This window comes from Dendrobates tinctorius, unplaced genomic scaffold (genome assembly GCF_039654945.1).
Source record: "Dendrobates tinctorius isolate UK_male_01 unplaced genomic scaffold, ASM3965494v1 ptg000045l, whole genome shotgun sequence".
NCBI lineage: Eukaryota > Metazoa > Chordata > Amphibia > Anura > Dendrobatidae > Dendrobates > Dendrobates tinctorius.
In genome coordinates this window covers 11,339,089-11,354,194 of record NW_027361713.1, presented here as the reverse complement: position 1 = coordinate 11,354,194, position 15,106 = coordinate 11,339,089, and positions in this window count along the sequence as shown.

Genomic DNA, 15,106 nt, shown 5'->3' with positions numbered 1-15,106 from the left:
GTGCCACTACACCTACGCTTAAAAGGGTTAGGGGAACATCACGATTCTGTCCTGGCAGGCCACCCAGGGGTTAAGGGCACTCTGGAACTTGTATCACGCCGTTTTTGGTGGCCCAAAATCTGGCAGGACGTGGCCTCATATGTGTCTGCCTGTACCACGTGCGCACGGGTCAAGACACCACGTTCCCGTCCTACTGGCATGTTGCATCCTCTCTGTGTGCCCAGTAAGCCATGGACTGAGATTTCCATGGATTTCATTACGGATTTGCCCTCCTCGGCTGGGAACACGGTCATTCTGGCAATAGTTGATCGATTCTCTAAAATGTCGCATTTCGTTGCTTTGCCATCCTTGCCCAATGCGAAGACCCTTGCTCAGGTATTTATTCGCGAGGTGGTCAGACTTCATGGTGTCCCATCTGACATTGTATCTGATAGAGGTACACAATTTGTGGCAAAATTTTGGAGAGCGTTTTGTTCACGTCTAGGGATCAAATTGTCTCATTCTTCGGCTGTCCATCCTCAGTCGAATGGGCAGACTGAGTGTATGAACCAAAACCTGGAAAAATACTTATGCTGTTTTGTGTCTGACAATCAGGAAGAGTGGTCGGCGTTTTTTCCTCTGGCTGAATTCGCGATAAACAATCATTGTCAGGAATCGTCTGGGGAATCTCCTTTTTTTTGTGTTTATGGTCAACATCCCCAATTCTGTACCTTGCGCCAGGGGTGCTCTGTTGGCGTCCCTGAGGAGGACCAGTTGGGAGCACAATTGTCATCCGTTTGGAGGAGAGTAAGGCAGCGCTTGCTTAGTGTAGGGTCTAGGTATAGACGTGTGGCTGACGGTAAACGTGTGCCAGGTCCGGACCTGTGTGTGGGTGATTGGGTATGGTTGTCTACAAGGAACATCAAACTCAAAATACCATCGCTTAAGTTGGGTCCCAGGTTCATTGGTCCGTTTAGGATCTCTGCAATTATCAACCCTGTGGCATTTCGTTTGGAGTTACCTGCCGTATACAAGATACATAATGTGTTTCACAAGGCGTTACTTAAAAAGGTCGTGGGTTCTGTTGATGTTTCTCCCATGCCACCACCTCCCGTCTTGGTGGAAGGCACGTTGGAGTTTGAGGTGTCCAAGGTGGTTGACTCTCGGGTAGTGCGTCGCACTCTACAGTACCTGGTTCACTGGCGTGGCTATGGTCCTGAGGAGAGAACTTGGGTGCCGGCTTCAGACATACATGCAGACCGACTGGTTACGATGTTTCATCGCCGCCAACCGGACAGGCCAGGCCCTCGTCATGGTGAGGTTCCTGGGGTCCCTCATAGAAGGAGGGGTACTGTCATGTCGGACACGTTACGCACCAGGTTGTCCGGCAGACAGCGGTAATACCCCATCCTACCACTTTGTTCTCAGAGGTTGGTCTTCTGATCCGGCTTGGATTGGGTTAACCACGTTGTTAGTCTGGGTGAGGGCTTAGCCACGCCCCCTGCCTTTAAATTGTCCTGCGTGACTATGGGCGTCGCCGACTATAGCTCTTGCCTTGTGCTAGCGATACCGGTCTGAAGGGGGCGTCTTAGGAGCATACATTATCTGATGTAGTATATTCCGTTGTTGGCATTATTTCCTCCCTGCGTGGTATTATTTGGTTGCCCTTGCACCTTATTGTTTTCTCTTGTGTGTACGCGGTGTGGTGCGTTTCCCTTACCCTTGTCCATACTTATTTGTGGGGTCTGGTGTTTGGTCTCTTCACTGGGTGGAGGGTGGTGGGTTCAGCTTAGGGCTGGACAGGAGACAAGGACAGGGTGGAGGCCCAGGCAGGCACACCTTCAGTGTAAACCCTGGGTTGAGGGACAGACAGGGTTTCCTCTAGTCTGAGGGACACCACAGGGGCACCAGGGTTTCAGCCTAGAGTTACCTAAGCTTCCCATGACAGCTACAGGTGGTGATGGATTGGCAGGAGCAGCGTTTTTTGGGATTTATCAACTACTACCGCCAATTCATCCCCCACTTCTCAACATTGGTAGCTCCCTTGGCTGCCCTCACCAAGAAGGGAGCAAATCCTAAACTGTGGTCGGAGGAGGTCTCCAAGGCTTTCTTCTCTATTAAGTCTCACTTCGCTAGCGCTCCCATTTTACATCGCCCCGATGTAGATAGACCATTTATTATGGAGGTGGATGCCTCATCCGTCGGTGCTGGAGCAGTCCTGTTCCAAAAGAATGCTCAAGGTTGGAAGCATCCTTGCTTCTTCTTTTCTAAGACCTTCTCACCAGCGGAGAGGAACTATTCCATCAGGGACAGGGAGTTGCTAGCCATGAAATTGGCCTTTTCAGAATGGAGACACCTCCTTAAGGGGGCTCGCTATCCCTTCCAAGTCTACACTGACCACAAAAATCTGGTGTACCTACAAACTGCCCAGTGGTTAAATTCTCGCCAGGCTAGTGTTATGAGTGGCGGAAGACACTAAATAAAAAATAAATAAAGTACCTTCGCCACTCGGGGTCCACCATGCGGTGGATGGAATAACCGCTGCTAAAAGAGGCAGAGCACTAAGGCGGTAATGAGCACAGGGTTTTAGCTGCACCCAGTGCACTGAAGCAGACTCTGTTATATGCACAGAGCTGCAAACAAAAGCATAAATAACGCTGAGTCTGTACAGGGTCACAGACTTCCAGCGATGCAGATAGGGTATTAAAGGTCACAGAAGTAGCCTTAAACACCAGGACTACTCCTTCTAGACCTACCGTAAAAATAGGATGCAGAACGTCGCAACTGCAAACGCCCAACAGGCTGCAACCGCAGCGTGGCGTGAACTGAGCCGCAGAGAATGCACCGCTATGCTGCAAGCGCGATGCAGGACGCTAGCTGCTGGCAAAGATGAAGCTTGAGTGCGCTGGCGCTAATACTGGCTGAAGCCCAAACACTCACACAGACGTATTATCAGAGGGAAGGGGTACTTAATAAGTCAGTCACCAGTCCAAGCATCCATCACCATACATACAGCAGTCGTATGAAAATACTAGTGCATGGCGGAACGGCCATGCGCACTTTTTATAGCATACGGGACCTGCCAGAAATCTCCAGGTCTCCAAAAGGAGCCAATAGGATCCGGAGCAGGACCTGAGCACCTGACTCCTGAACTCCAATGGCAGCTCGTCACGTGAACATGCTCAGAAGATGGCACAAAGGACTTAGCCTCTGGAGATAAATGTGAGAATCTGGATTCCTGCATAGGCATGGTAGAAACCAGATTCCTAACAGCTAGATGGTCCTTGTTCTTCTCCCGCTTTCACTTCACCCTCCACTTTTTTTCCGGGGAGAACATTCGAGCAGACGCTCTCTCCCGCTCCATAGTGTCATCAGACGAGGAGGAGGGGGAGCCTCAGTTAATTGTCCCTTCAGAGAGCCTGAGAACTGTGGCCCCGATTTCGCTAGAGTCTATGCCCCAGGGCAAGACTTTCGTTCCACTTAATTTGTGACCGGAGGTTCTTTCTTGGGCTCACTCGTCCAGGGTGGGTGGACATTTTGGGACCAAGAGGACATCTGAGCTCCTGGCGAGGACATACTGGTGGCCGCATATGGCCCGTGACGTCGGAGACTATATTCGGGCATGTGTCTCCTGTGCCAGGAATCGGTCACCTCAGCAACGGCCTGCTGGGTTACTTTACCCTCTGCCGGTGTCAGACAGGCCCTGGGAGATGGTCGAGATGGACTTTGTGGTGGGCTTACCCAAGTCTTGTGGCTGCACAAAATGGTGCACTTGGTGCCTCTTCCGCGGGTGCCTTCTGCACAGGTCTTGGCGGCATTGTTCATTAGGCATGTTTTCCATCTACACGGCATGCCTGATAAAATCGTCAGTGACTGGGGTCCCCAGTTTGCATCTCGGTTCTGGAGAGAGCTTTGTCGTCTGCTCAGCATTGAGCTGAATCTCTCTTCAGCTTACCATCCCGAGATGAATGGGTTGGTAGAGAGGGCCAACCAGACCCTAGACACGTATCTGCGACACTTTGTTTCGGCCAGGCAGGATGACTGGGTGTCCTTGCTGCCGTGGGCAGTGTTTGCGCTAAACAACGCCGTAGCTGATTCCACTGGACAAACCCCATTCACCCTTAACTATGGACAGCATCCGCGGGTTCCTGTGCCAATGCCCGTGTCTTCCACCGACTCTAGGGTGGCAGACTGGGCGGTGGAGGCATGTGACATTTGGTACCGCACACAGGATGCCATCCGGGCCTGCAAGGAGAGAATGAGGGTTTCTACTGATGCTCACTGGCGCCCCGCTCCGACCTTTGCTCCTGGCAATCTAGTGTGGCTCTCCACCCGTAACATCAGGCTGCAAGTCGAGTCCACTAAGTTTGCGCCTCGCTTTATAGGTCTCTTCAAGGTCCTGCAATAGGCTAACCCTGTGGTATACCATCTGGCTCTTCCACCACGCCTTGGTATCACAGACACCTTTCATGTGTCCCTCCTAAAACCCGTTCACATGTCCTGGTTTTCCGAGTCATCTGCCGGGACATTGGGCTCGTCTACGGACGATTATGAGGTGAACGCCATTGTTGGGTGCAAGGTGGTACGAGGCAAAAAGTTCTATCTGGTGGACTAGAGGGGTTATGGCCCAGAGGACAGGACCTGGGAACCTGTTGAAAACATTTGTGCTCCTCAGCGCATTGAGGCTTTTGAGCAAAGTGAGGCCCAAGGAGGGGGGGGCCCTAGAAGAAGGGGTAATGTTAGACACCGAGGTTCTCCCAACTGCACAGAGGGAATCTCAAGCCATGTCCTCTGCGGTCTCCCATTCCTCTACGGCCGCAGAGGTTCCTCGTCAGCAGAGAAGTCAGTCCCAGCAACTTGCCAAGGGTAATGTTAGGTGTCTGGTTGCTACTCCAGGCTCAGCTATTGTACCATGCATGAGTCAGTGGTGAGCAGATGCTCCTGGGACTAAGTCGTGCTTTTCCCCTACTGAGCATGCCCATGGGACGACCTCTCATTTGAGGTCGGAGGTCACATGTGCAGGTCCTATTGCAGTTCGGATTCTGCCATCGGGAAGATCCCGCAAGGTTGCGTCTATAAAAGGATCGCACGACCGCACAGCCATGCGCTAATATAGACAAAGATTAGAACATGTGGAGTGAGTGTTGTATGCATGTATGAATGTCTCTGGTAAATGACTCATTAAGAAACCCCTACTCTTGGTACGCATGTGTTGTGCAGCCTAGCCTGTTAAGCGCCCAGGTCTAGGTGTAGGTAGAGGCAGAGTCAGAGACTGGAATCAGTGTCCACCGGTGGCTCTACACGCCATGGTGCACGTGCTCAACACTCCACCATAGTCAGCATCTATAGTGGTGTCCGCAGGTGCGACGCCACATGTTCAGAAGGTCTAGAGGGACTCTGACCCCATGTCCTTGGGGCAGAGTTCTGTGACCACATTCTGTGTGCCCCCTTGCCGAGCTCTGTGAGTTCTAGCAGACTCCGGCATTTAAGTTCCGCGGTACTGCGGCTCTGTGACGTAACAGAGTCCGCTCCTGTTCACACCAGGTGACGGTAACCCGCGTGTGACCTTTTGTATACCACTATATATATTCGCCATTACTAAGCAGCAGTTTACCACTTCTGCACGGTGGACCGCGGGCTGCGAACGCAACTTACTATCATTTTATTATTTGGTGCGTTCCGCCAGCCCTAACATTTGTCATTACCTGAGAGGGATAGCTCATTGCCCATCTGTTCAGAGGAAGTTTGCAGGCCCGAAACTCCAGAGATGGTTGCTCCAGTGAACTCAAGCAAACCCCCGTCCTCCAAACCTCAACCCTATTCTACCACTTTACCTGAGTTATGTCGTACCGAGCGGACGACAGCTGAAATATCCCTTAATTGATATGTACAAGATCAATTTATTTGGCAATGAATCATTCAAGAGATGGAAGAATGCCAACTTTTACGACAGGAACTCTCACCCGTGGAATGGCGAGCTAAAGGAGAGGAGGGGTGTAAAGAGGAAGACAGGGCGACGGGCACCTGTACTGCGCTGGGTCTGGAACTGTGGAGGCTGCGTCACAGGTTATCCAGGGGAAAGAATAGGGGACCATACAGTACTCGTGACGCAGAAGCAGGGGGCGTGGCAAAGAGGAAAGCGTGCAAAGCGACGGGCAGTTTCCCGCCGGTGGTGTCAGAGCAGGTGTGTGCGCAGCATGCTCTGTTTGGTGTGCAGCAGCACCGCAATGTACCACAGGCGGCTACGTATGAGAACGCTGTTGAGACCAGCAGCAGAGGAAGGGCCGTGGGCTCCGTTAAGCTGAGTGCCGCACATGGGCCCAGGAACGGGGCTCTTGTACAGGACTGTTCTTTGCCAGACAGTACACTGCAGACTGCATGCAATCCTGTTATGAATGAGTCACCGGAGGAGGAGAAAACAAAAATACAAGCTAAGTCCAGAAAACCGGAGAGGTTGGTAGCTATCGGATTGCACACCCCTGATCCTATTACCACAACTAACAGTAGCCGTGGGGGGTTCCTACGGTGCCCTAGACCCCTCGTCACAGCCGGAGAACTACATAAGCCTAAAGAAAGAAAGGGGAAATCTAAACTGCCCCAGAGCAGAAAGGATCACCAGCAAACCCTGCAGGGCGTCGGCTGCCTTATATCCACTCAGAAATTCCAGATGTCCAATCACACTCCGCCTGTTCAGATAACAGGTTCTTCCCATCCCAATCAATTTCACTACCTCTCTTCACCAGCAGAGGGAGTTCATCAGACATGAAAGGTGAAGGGGAAAATGAACTCACAACACAATCCCCTTGACTTTGGCTGCACAATTTTGTGGACTAATTTTCTCAACAGGTAAAAACTGGAGACCGCCCATTGCCGCCAGAAGATATACAGTGAGCTGTGGAATTTCCTCTGAGGACACTGCACTGGCTATTGCTGGGATTACAGCCCTCATCTGACCATCCATGGCTGAAGAAGCTACTCTCACAATAAGTTGATTGCATGGACTGTTATCACATTGTGGTTGTCTATTTCCCTATCATTTGTTCCTTGAACTGTTTATCTCCCTGCATGGAACATTTTGACTGTTAAATTAAATTGTTAACCCCTGCTCTGCCTTTATTGCATCACTGCATTCCGCAACCTGCCTACATTTTCGGCATAATCAGCTGCATTTCTAAGTACCAAGATCACAGACATTATTCATTAAAAGTTAACACAGGACCCCTAGTAGGTTCAGTTGATTTATGTTTATGTAACAAAAAACAGGAAATGTGATTTAATTCTATTAGAAAATGACAAAATTGTTAAATAGAATGTTCATATTCAAAACAAAGTTTTCGGATCTATATCACAAGATGGATCCGAAAAACATGAAGAGATCCAGTGCTTGAATAAAATATCAAATTTTTATTGAATATTATTAAAAGAATTTTTAAAATAACAAAATGCCCAGTAGGAGGCGCTCAAACACCAATTAATAATATAAAAAAAAGAGAAGAGAAGCCAGCGTTGCCAAGGTCAGAACGCATAACATAAAGTGCATATGCACATAACATCTAACTGTATTCAAAATGAGATATTTAGCAAAAAAATTGATCAATTCAATTGAGCCACCCCGCCGCGCCAAGGCAATCTCATGTGGGGGGTCCTACTCTACGTTTTTAATAAACACTGTGCCATTACGGCCTCCTAGATACATTAAAAGCAAGACCACTTTAAGTGCAATCCGTACCTGAGCATTTCTGGATCGCTCCCATGATGCCAGAAAAGGCAAGTGCGGATGAAGGCCAACCAGGTCTGAATGCAGACGTGTCAGGTTTAGCCTCCACACATTGCCCGACCAGCAAGCATAGATAAAGGGCAATGCAGGTTCAGATACAGGTGCACAATTAAATAAAGCTTGGGGCAGGGTGGGGCTGCTGTGTATGTGTGCACAGCAGCCTAGATCCATCACAGTGAACACAGAAAAAATGGCGAACACAACCCAGCGCGCACGGCAACAGTGGTGGTCAGCACTTTATGTTATGCTTTATGTTATGCGTTCTGACCTTGGCAACGCTGGCTTCTCTTCTCTTTTTTTGTATATTGGTATGTGGCTGACCACCACTGTTGCCGTGCGCGCTGGGTTGTGTTCGCCATTTTTTCTGTGTTCACTGTGATGGATCTAGGCTGCTGTGCACACATACACAGCAGCCCCACCCTGCCCCAAGCTTTATTTAATTGTGCACCTGTATCTGAACCTGCATTGCCCTTCATCTATGCTTGCTGGTCGGGCAATGTGTGGAGGCTAAACCTGACACGTCTGCATTCAGACCTGGTTGGCCTTCATCCGCACTTGCCTTTTCTGGCATCATGGGAGCGATCCAGAAATGCTCAGGTACGGATTGCATTTAAAGTGGTCTTGCTTTTAATGTATCTAGGAGGCCGTAATGGCACAGTGTTTATTAAAAACGTAGAGTAGGACCCCCCACATGAGATTGCCTTGGCGCGGCGGGGTGGCTCAATTGAATTGATCAATTTTTTTGCTAAATATCTCATTTTGAATACAGTTAGATGTTATGTGCATATGCACTTTATGTTATGCGTTCTGACCTTGGCAACGCTGGCTTCTCTTCTCTTTTTTTGTATATTGGTATGTGGCTGACCACCACTGTTGCCGTGCGCGCTGGGTTGTGTTCGCCATTTTTTCTGTGTTCACTGTGATGGATCTAGGCTGCTGTGCACACATACACAGCAGCCCCACCCTGCCCCAAGCTTTATTTAATTGTGCACCTGTATCTGAACCTGCATTGCCCTTCATCTATGCTTGCTGGTCGGGCAATGTGTGGAGGCTAAACCTGACACGTCTGCATTCAGACCTGGTTGGCCTTCATCCGCACTTGCCTTTTCTGGCATCATGGGAGCAATCCAGAAATGCTCAGGTACGGATTGCATTTAAAGTGGTCTTGCTTTTAATGTATCTAGGAGGCCGTAATGGCACAGTGTTTATTAAAAACGTAGAGTAGGACCCCCCACATGAGATTGCCTTGGCGCGGCGGGGTGGCTCAATTGAATTGATCAATTTTTTTGCTAAATATCTCATTTTGAATACAGTTAGATGTTATATGCATATGCACTTTATGTTATGCGTTCTGACCTTGGCAACGCTGGCTTCTCTTCTCTTTTTTTGTAAATTAATAATATAATCTCATAAGTAATGCAATAGCACATCTACAAATAAATCCTGTATAACATTTAGATATATGTTAGCTATAATAAAAGGAGTATATCATCTCCATAAATATACATGATATCTATAGCAGGATCTGGAAAAATAAAGGCAAACAGATATTCACAATTCAATAAATAACCTAGTGTCTCAAAAATAATTGTGATTGTCTGAACCTAGTCACTTGTAATGTTGTTGCCAAAATCAGCCAGACTAAAAAATGTAGAACAGACTGTACCTGTAAGGAAAAGACGATGCTAACTGTGCTGACTATGAATGGTGCGGCCTCCTTCACCCCAACGCGCGTTTCTCATTAGCTTCTTCCTTAGGCCTGGATCACACTTCCGTTTTTTTAAATCCGTTCAAATCCATCGTTTTCCGTTAAAAAACGGATCCGCCATGTTTTTGGCAGATCCGTTTTTTTTCCCATAGACTTGCATTAGCGGCTACCGCGGATCCGTCAAAAAAACGGATCCAAACGGATCCGTTAGCATCCATTAGCGGCAAAAAACGGAAACGGATCCATTTGGCGGACACAAAAAACGGATGTGTGAAACAGGGCTTAAAGGGATAAAATCATAGGAGATATATTGCCAAACTGTCCTAGATTTGTTTATCATAGGGCTCAGACACTGGGGAATCTTGTGGCTCCTATTATTCAATACAAATCAAAGATATATGGACCTTCAACTCTAGTAAATCAGAGGTCAGGATTTATACAATGTGGCACGTGTTTTTGTTGCACCACTACAAGCTTTAAGAAACTGTGCAGGTCCGCATTCATGGACCCAAGGACCAACAGGGATTACTCTATTAAGGAGAATCTCTCTTGTTATACAACAGGGGTCATTTACATCATTGAGAGCTCTTGTGGCAAGCTATGTGTAGGTCGTACAAAAAGGAAGTTAATGACTCGCATTAAAGAACACCTCACTAACATCCAAAAGGGTTATGACGGTCACCCATTATCACGTCATTTTAATGAATTTCATAACAAATCGGCGAAGGGTGCAATTTTTTGTGCCATTCAGAAGGTGCAACAGAACCCTACAGGTGGTGATTTCATCAAAGCCATGTCTAGGGTCAAAATGGATTTATACTCTTGAGTGTTTGGCCCCAAAGGGCCTCAATCAGGAGTTAGAAATCTATGCCTTCCAGTAAAAGATCATGGTCAATTTTTATATATAAAAAGAAATGTAATAATTTTTTTTTCGACAGCTGAATTTTAAAGCATTCATTTGCCAGCTGGAGGATCTAATTTAATTTAATTTAATATGGTTTTAATTCCAAGCCAGTAGCATAATTAGCTGCACATTTTTGTATGTTTTAGTGATGTGTTTCTGAGGGTTATTACATGTTCTTTTTTGCACCACTATTTGGGACTCTGTCTGAGTCAACAGGCGTTTGTTATGCGCAGATAAATTGGAATTCTGGGCCCGGCCTATGGGCCTGGTTTTTTATATATTTTTTATATATTTAATTTTTAATAATAAAAAACATGTTTTTGATTTTATACGTTATGAATGCCCAATTACTAATAAAAGGAGGACTATTTCAATAGTTTTGTACATTTACCCATTTTTTCATACTTTTTATTTTTATTATTTTTTTCTTTCTTTTTTTCCCCTTTTTTCGCTTGTTTCCCCTTTTTTTGTATCTTTTTAGGTAATATGTGCTTATTTATTTTTACTGCACTAAATTCATTGTTCTTCAGAGGCATTTCTTTTTCGTTTGTTTTTTCACATTATGTTTAGAGAATGGTATTAGGTATACTCTAGTTCTTTCTATTAGGAGGCAGGAGGAGGGTTAATTTGCTAGCCACCGAGGGTATTTATGGGCGCTGCCTTGGAAGCTCAGGCACCCTGATGAAGAAGGCAGTTTGCGCCTTCGAAAAGCGTTGGTTTGTTTTTTGGCCTGCACACTGCCCCGTACAGGCTGTGACGTCACACGCTCAGGTACTCTCGGGCGGCCGTTTCTAAGCGGGTTTCTAGGGACGCTGCCGGCCGGGGCTTTCCCTTCCTGCTTCCTTCACATCCTGCTATCCCCTGTGCCTTGTGCACACGCTTCTTGTTCAGGCAGCACTTCCTAAGACATTACCGCCCTGCACTGTGCTCCACTTATCTCTGTTGGTATGCAAACCCTGCTGTCTCTGTAATTTATGTCCTTGTTCATTCCGGGACACGCTCAGCTTTCTTTCCACAGTGGCGCTGCATACACAAACCAGCACTGATACCGCGTTTGTGTGATTCATCCTCTGCAGCTCTCATCATCCTCGTTTTTTTTGGTGAGTGCATGCTTGTTCCCTTGAGGATGAGTATTTAGTATTATTAATTTATGTGCAATTATTTATTGTATTTGTAGTTTGCACCTTTACTGAACTGGTACATGTTTACTTAGGTGGTGCCTTTGATTATCATTTGTCCACTTTTGTAGCCTCTATTTAATCCTTTTAGCGCAGGTCTTCTTGTTTGTTTTGTATTTGTTTTTATACTGTGGGCTGACACCGACCTGCATTAGAACTAACAGCTGGGGAATTACTAGTGTTGATTGCTTGGTAAGCTCTTGTGTGATTTGTTGTTTTTTTCAGTCCAATTTATCCCCTAGCTCACCGGGAATTCCCCTCCTGGGTTCCTATCTCCCCGCCCCTCATGACTAAGCGTTTCTCAAGCTGTAAGCTGATGTTAAGTCCTAAGTTACTCCCCCTGCCATCTTGTGGTCATTTCTAGGTACTGCACTCTCCTATCCACCTTTCCCAGCTGTCACCCTTCTATCCTGTCAATCTCCGTCTCTAGTGCACAAACCGTCCCCTCCTACTACAGTCACGTCTGTCCGTCAAGTCACCTTCCCCACACTCCCCCTCCCTTTGTCCATTGTCGTCCCGACAATCGTACTCCCTACCTATGTCGTTCTGAAGCTTGTCCCCAGTCTGTTGTCGGACCGGTCGTTGGGCCAAACCCGCTGCCCACGGGGGCCGAACTAAACCGGAAGCACCATGCTATGAGCAGCCTACTGCTACTCGCCAGCGCGCACGCCACATGACAACTTCTTTCAGGTTGGCGAGGTCCACCTGGACTACTCTACGGCATGTACCTCCCACTACTCTCCCCTTCTACTACCTTCAGCTGTCCGGAATGCCAGGACCGAGGCCTGTTGCCTACCAGGTCATCACTGGCACCCGCCCGTCCTTTTGGGGTGTCCGTTGTTGTGAGTTAATTTTCCCCTTCGTCACTGAGGTCTGGTGAACTCCCTATTCTGGTAAAGGAAGGTAATGAGCCTGATTATCAGGCACCTGAGCCTAATGATGATGACTGGCTGAGTGGAGTCACGGACTGGATATAAGGCTGCCAACGCCCTTCTGCCCTGCGGCTGATTTCTCTGTGGACTTCTTTGAGACCAGTCTGATTCCTGCTCCTCTAAAGCTGTTTTCTGCTTTGCCTGTTAGCATTTGTGTTTTGTTTTTTGTTTGCCTTGCTTTTCTGGATTCTGCCATTCCCTGCTGGGGTGAGCTGAATCTCCTTTTGCCTGTTGCTCTGTCTTCAGAATATTCCTGAGTACTGACATAGCTTTTTGAAGCTTAGCGTCTTCAGGGCCTTTTTTCACTGTCAGTTTGTTGGCTCTTATTTTTGTAGGGTTTTTCACGGATTGCAGACAGCAGCCTTCCTGTCCTTTCCTATCTAGTTAGCTTGGGACCCGTCTTTGCTCAGTCTATCTTTCTGTCTGTGTTAGTGTTCTTTCTTCTTGCCTCACCGTCATTATATGTTGGGGGCTGCCTTTTGCTTTGGGGTCTGCTCTGGGGCAGTTTAGATTTCCCTTTCTGTCTTTAGGCTAGGCAGTTCTCCGGCTGTGATCGAGGGGTCTAGGGCATCGTAGGAACCCCCCACGGCTACTGCTAGTTGTGTTGATAGGTTCAGGGGTCTGCAATCCGATAGCTGCCAACTTCTCTGGTTTTCTGGACTTAGCTAGCATTTCTGTTTTTGCCTCCTACGGTGACTCATTCATAACAGTCCGTGGTGTCAGGGACCTGACTGACAGACCACTGTCTGGTTCGATATCTCTCCTCCCTTCGGCCTTCACTTAAAAGAGTCATGGTCGGTGTCTTCGTCACATCTACCCCGTACCCGGAACCTGTTACACACATTTTTTTTTTATACACACTACTCACTAAATCAACTCTTAACATACTAATACTTTTACTTTAATAACCATAGGAATTACTCAACTGGAGTAACCCCTTTTTCTCTCTCTCTCTTTTTTTTGTTTTTCTCCTTTTTTTTTCAAACACGTTAACATTGTTTCCAACACAATATTTTCCGCACAGCATCTTTAAAACAAATACGCCCCCTCCCTTTAACACTAGTACTCTGTTCCTCGCATCCCCGTTATATCAGGAGAAAAAGATCAAACAATATAAAAACATTCTTTGTAACCTGGATGGAAAACTGTCCTCGTGGCCTGCACAACGGTGCAGCGAAGTCCCGACAGTCCGAGCCATCTCCTGATAGCCGGTAGCAAGGGGCCCCACAGCCGTGGAGCTACCGGGATGCAGGGAGTGTCTCTAAGGGTCCTTTTTATGGGGGCTTGTGGTCTTCGGGTTCAGCAATTACGGCTACCGCGTAGTAGCCGCGGGGACAGTACTCTTTGTAGTACGATACCAGGTCCCCCTCCCGCAAAGCCGGCCATGACGGATGGAAGTCACGTTGATATATACCTTCTGGCCAGTTGCGAGGCCCCAAATGAACCCGTATCCTTTGTCCAGATTGGTGTACACGAGCCGCCCCATAGATCGTGAAGCCACCATGCCAGCCTCCCCTCTCTCATGGAGCAGGTTCCAGATCTCCTGCTCCCTGGCCTTTTTCTTCCATATGACCTCCGCGACCCAGACGAAGGGTCCGATGTAGGCCCCGGAGTCCGGTGGGCGGGACACGGCCAGGCTTGAGAGCGGGGCAGAGGCAGCCGCAGATTCCGGCAACCCAGCAACCGCTGGGGCCGGGCGGTGGGCAGGGGCAGCCCGGGTCCCAGTTGATACACCGCAGGGTCCGACAAGCAGGCCGCGGCCGACTCCGGGGATGACGTAGATGCGGCCGCGGGGCAGGCCGCAACTGGAGTCGTGGACGGGGCCGGAGTGGCAGCCGGCTTCAGGGGATAGGCTGCTTCTGGCAGGTGGAACGCTGCAGCGTCGGCCGCAGGCTGGTCCCGTATCGGCGGCACCGGACGTGGCGCCGCCGGGCGGGGTGGCTCGGGGACGTGGGCAGAGGTGTCGCTCAGCCCGGCGGAGGTCGCAAAGCCCTCCACAGCCAAGTCTACAGCAATGCAGGAGGCCGCACGGGGAGGCCAAGTGGTGGGGGCTGGCCGCGGAGCCACCGGCTGGGCCGGGGAATCTCTCACCTTCCCCGGCGCCGGGGTCTCCGACAGGCCACCCCGCGACTCCTCCCGCAACCTCCGATCTTCACCCCGCCGTCCAGCAGGGCTAGCCTCCAGGCTCGTGGGTTCCACAGGGAGGCTCCCAGGCGATGTCTTCGGTGGCTGCTCCCGCAGGGCCCACAGTCGCTCCTCCTGTCCGTCCAAGAATAACTGCAAACGCCAGGGCCTCTTCCTGGCGTTGGAGTACCACAGCCATGTTGGTCGGCTTCTGGTACCACCCCGGATCCTCTGATGACAAGTGATGATTCGGAGCAAAGTCTCCAAATTGTAATCCACAGGTGAGCAGTCTTGTAATCCACAGGTATTTGTAATCCACAGGTGAACAGTTCTTTTGAAGTCCTCATGGCGCAGGCCTGCCGCGGAAGATGTCGTATTAGCGGCGGCGATCCTGCCGACTATGCCAAATGTAGTAGGGGCCGGGATTGGGGGGTGGACCACTGCTTACCCTGTCTGGATAGAATAAAACTAAGGAAAGAAAAAAGCACAATAGGGTCTTATCTG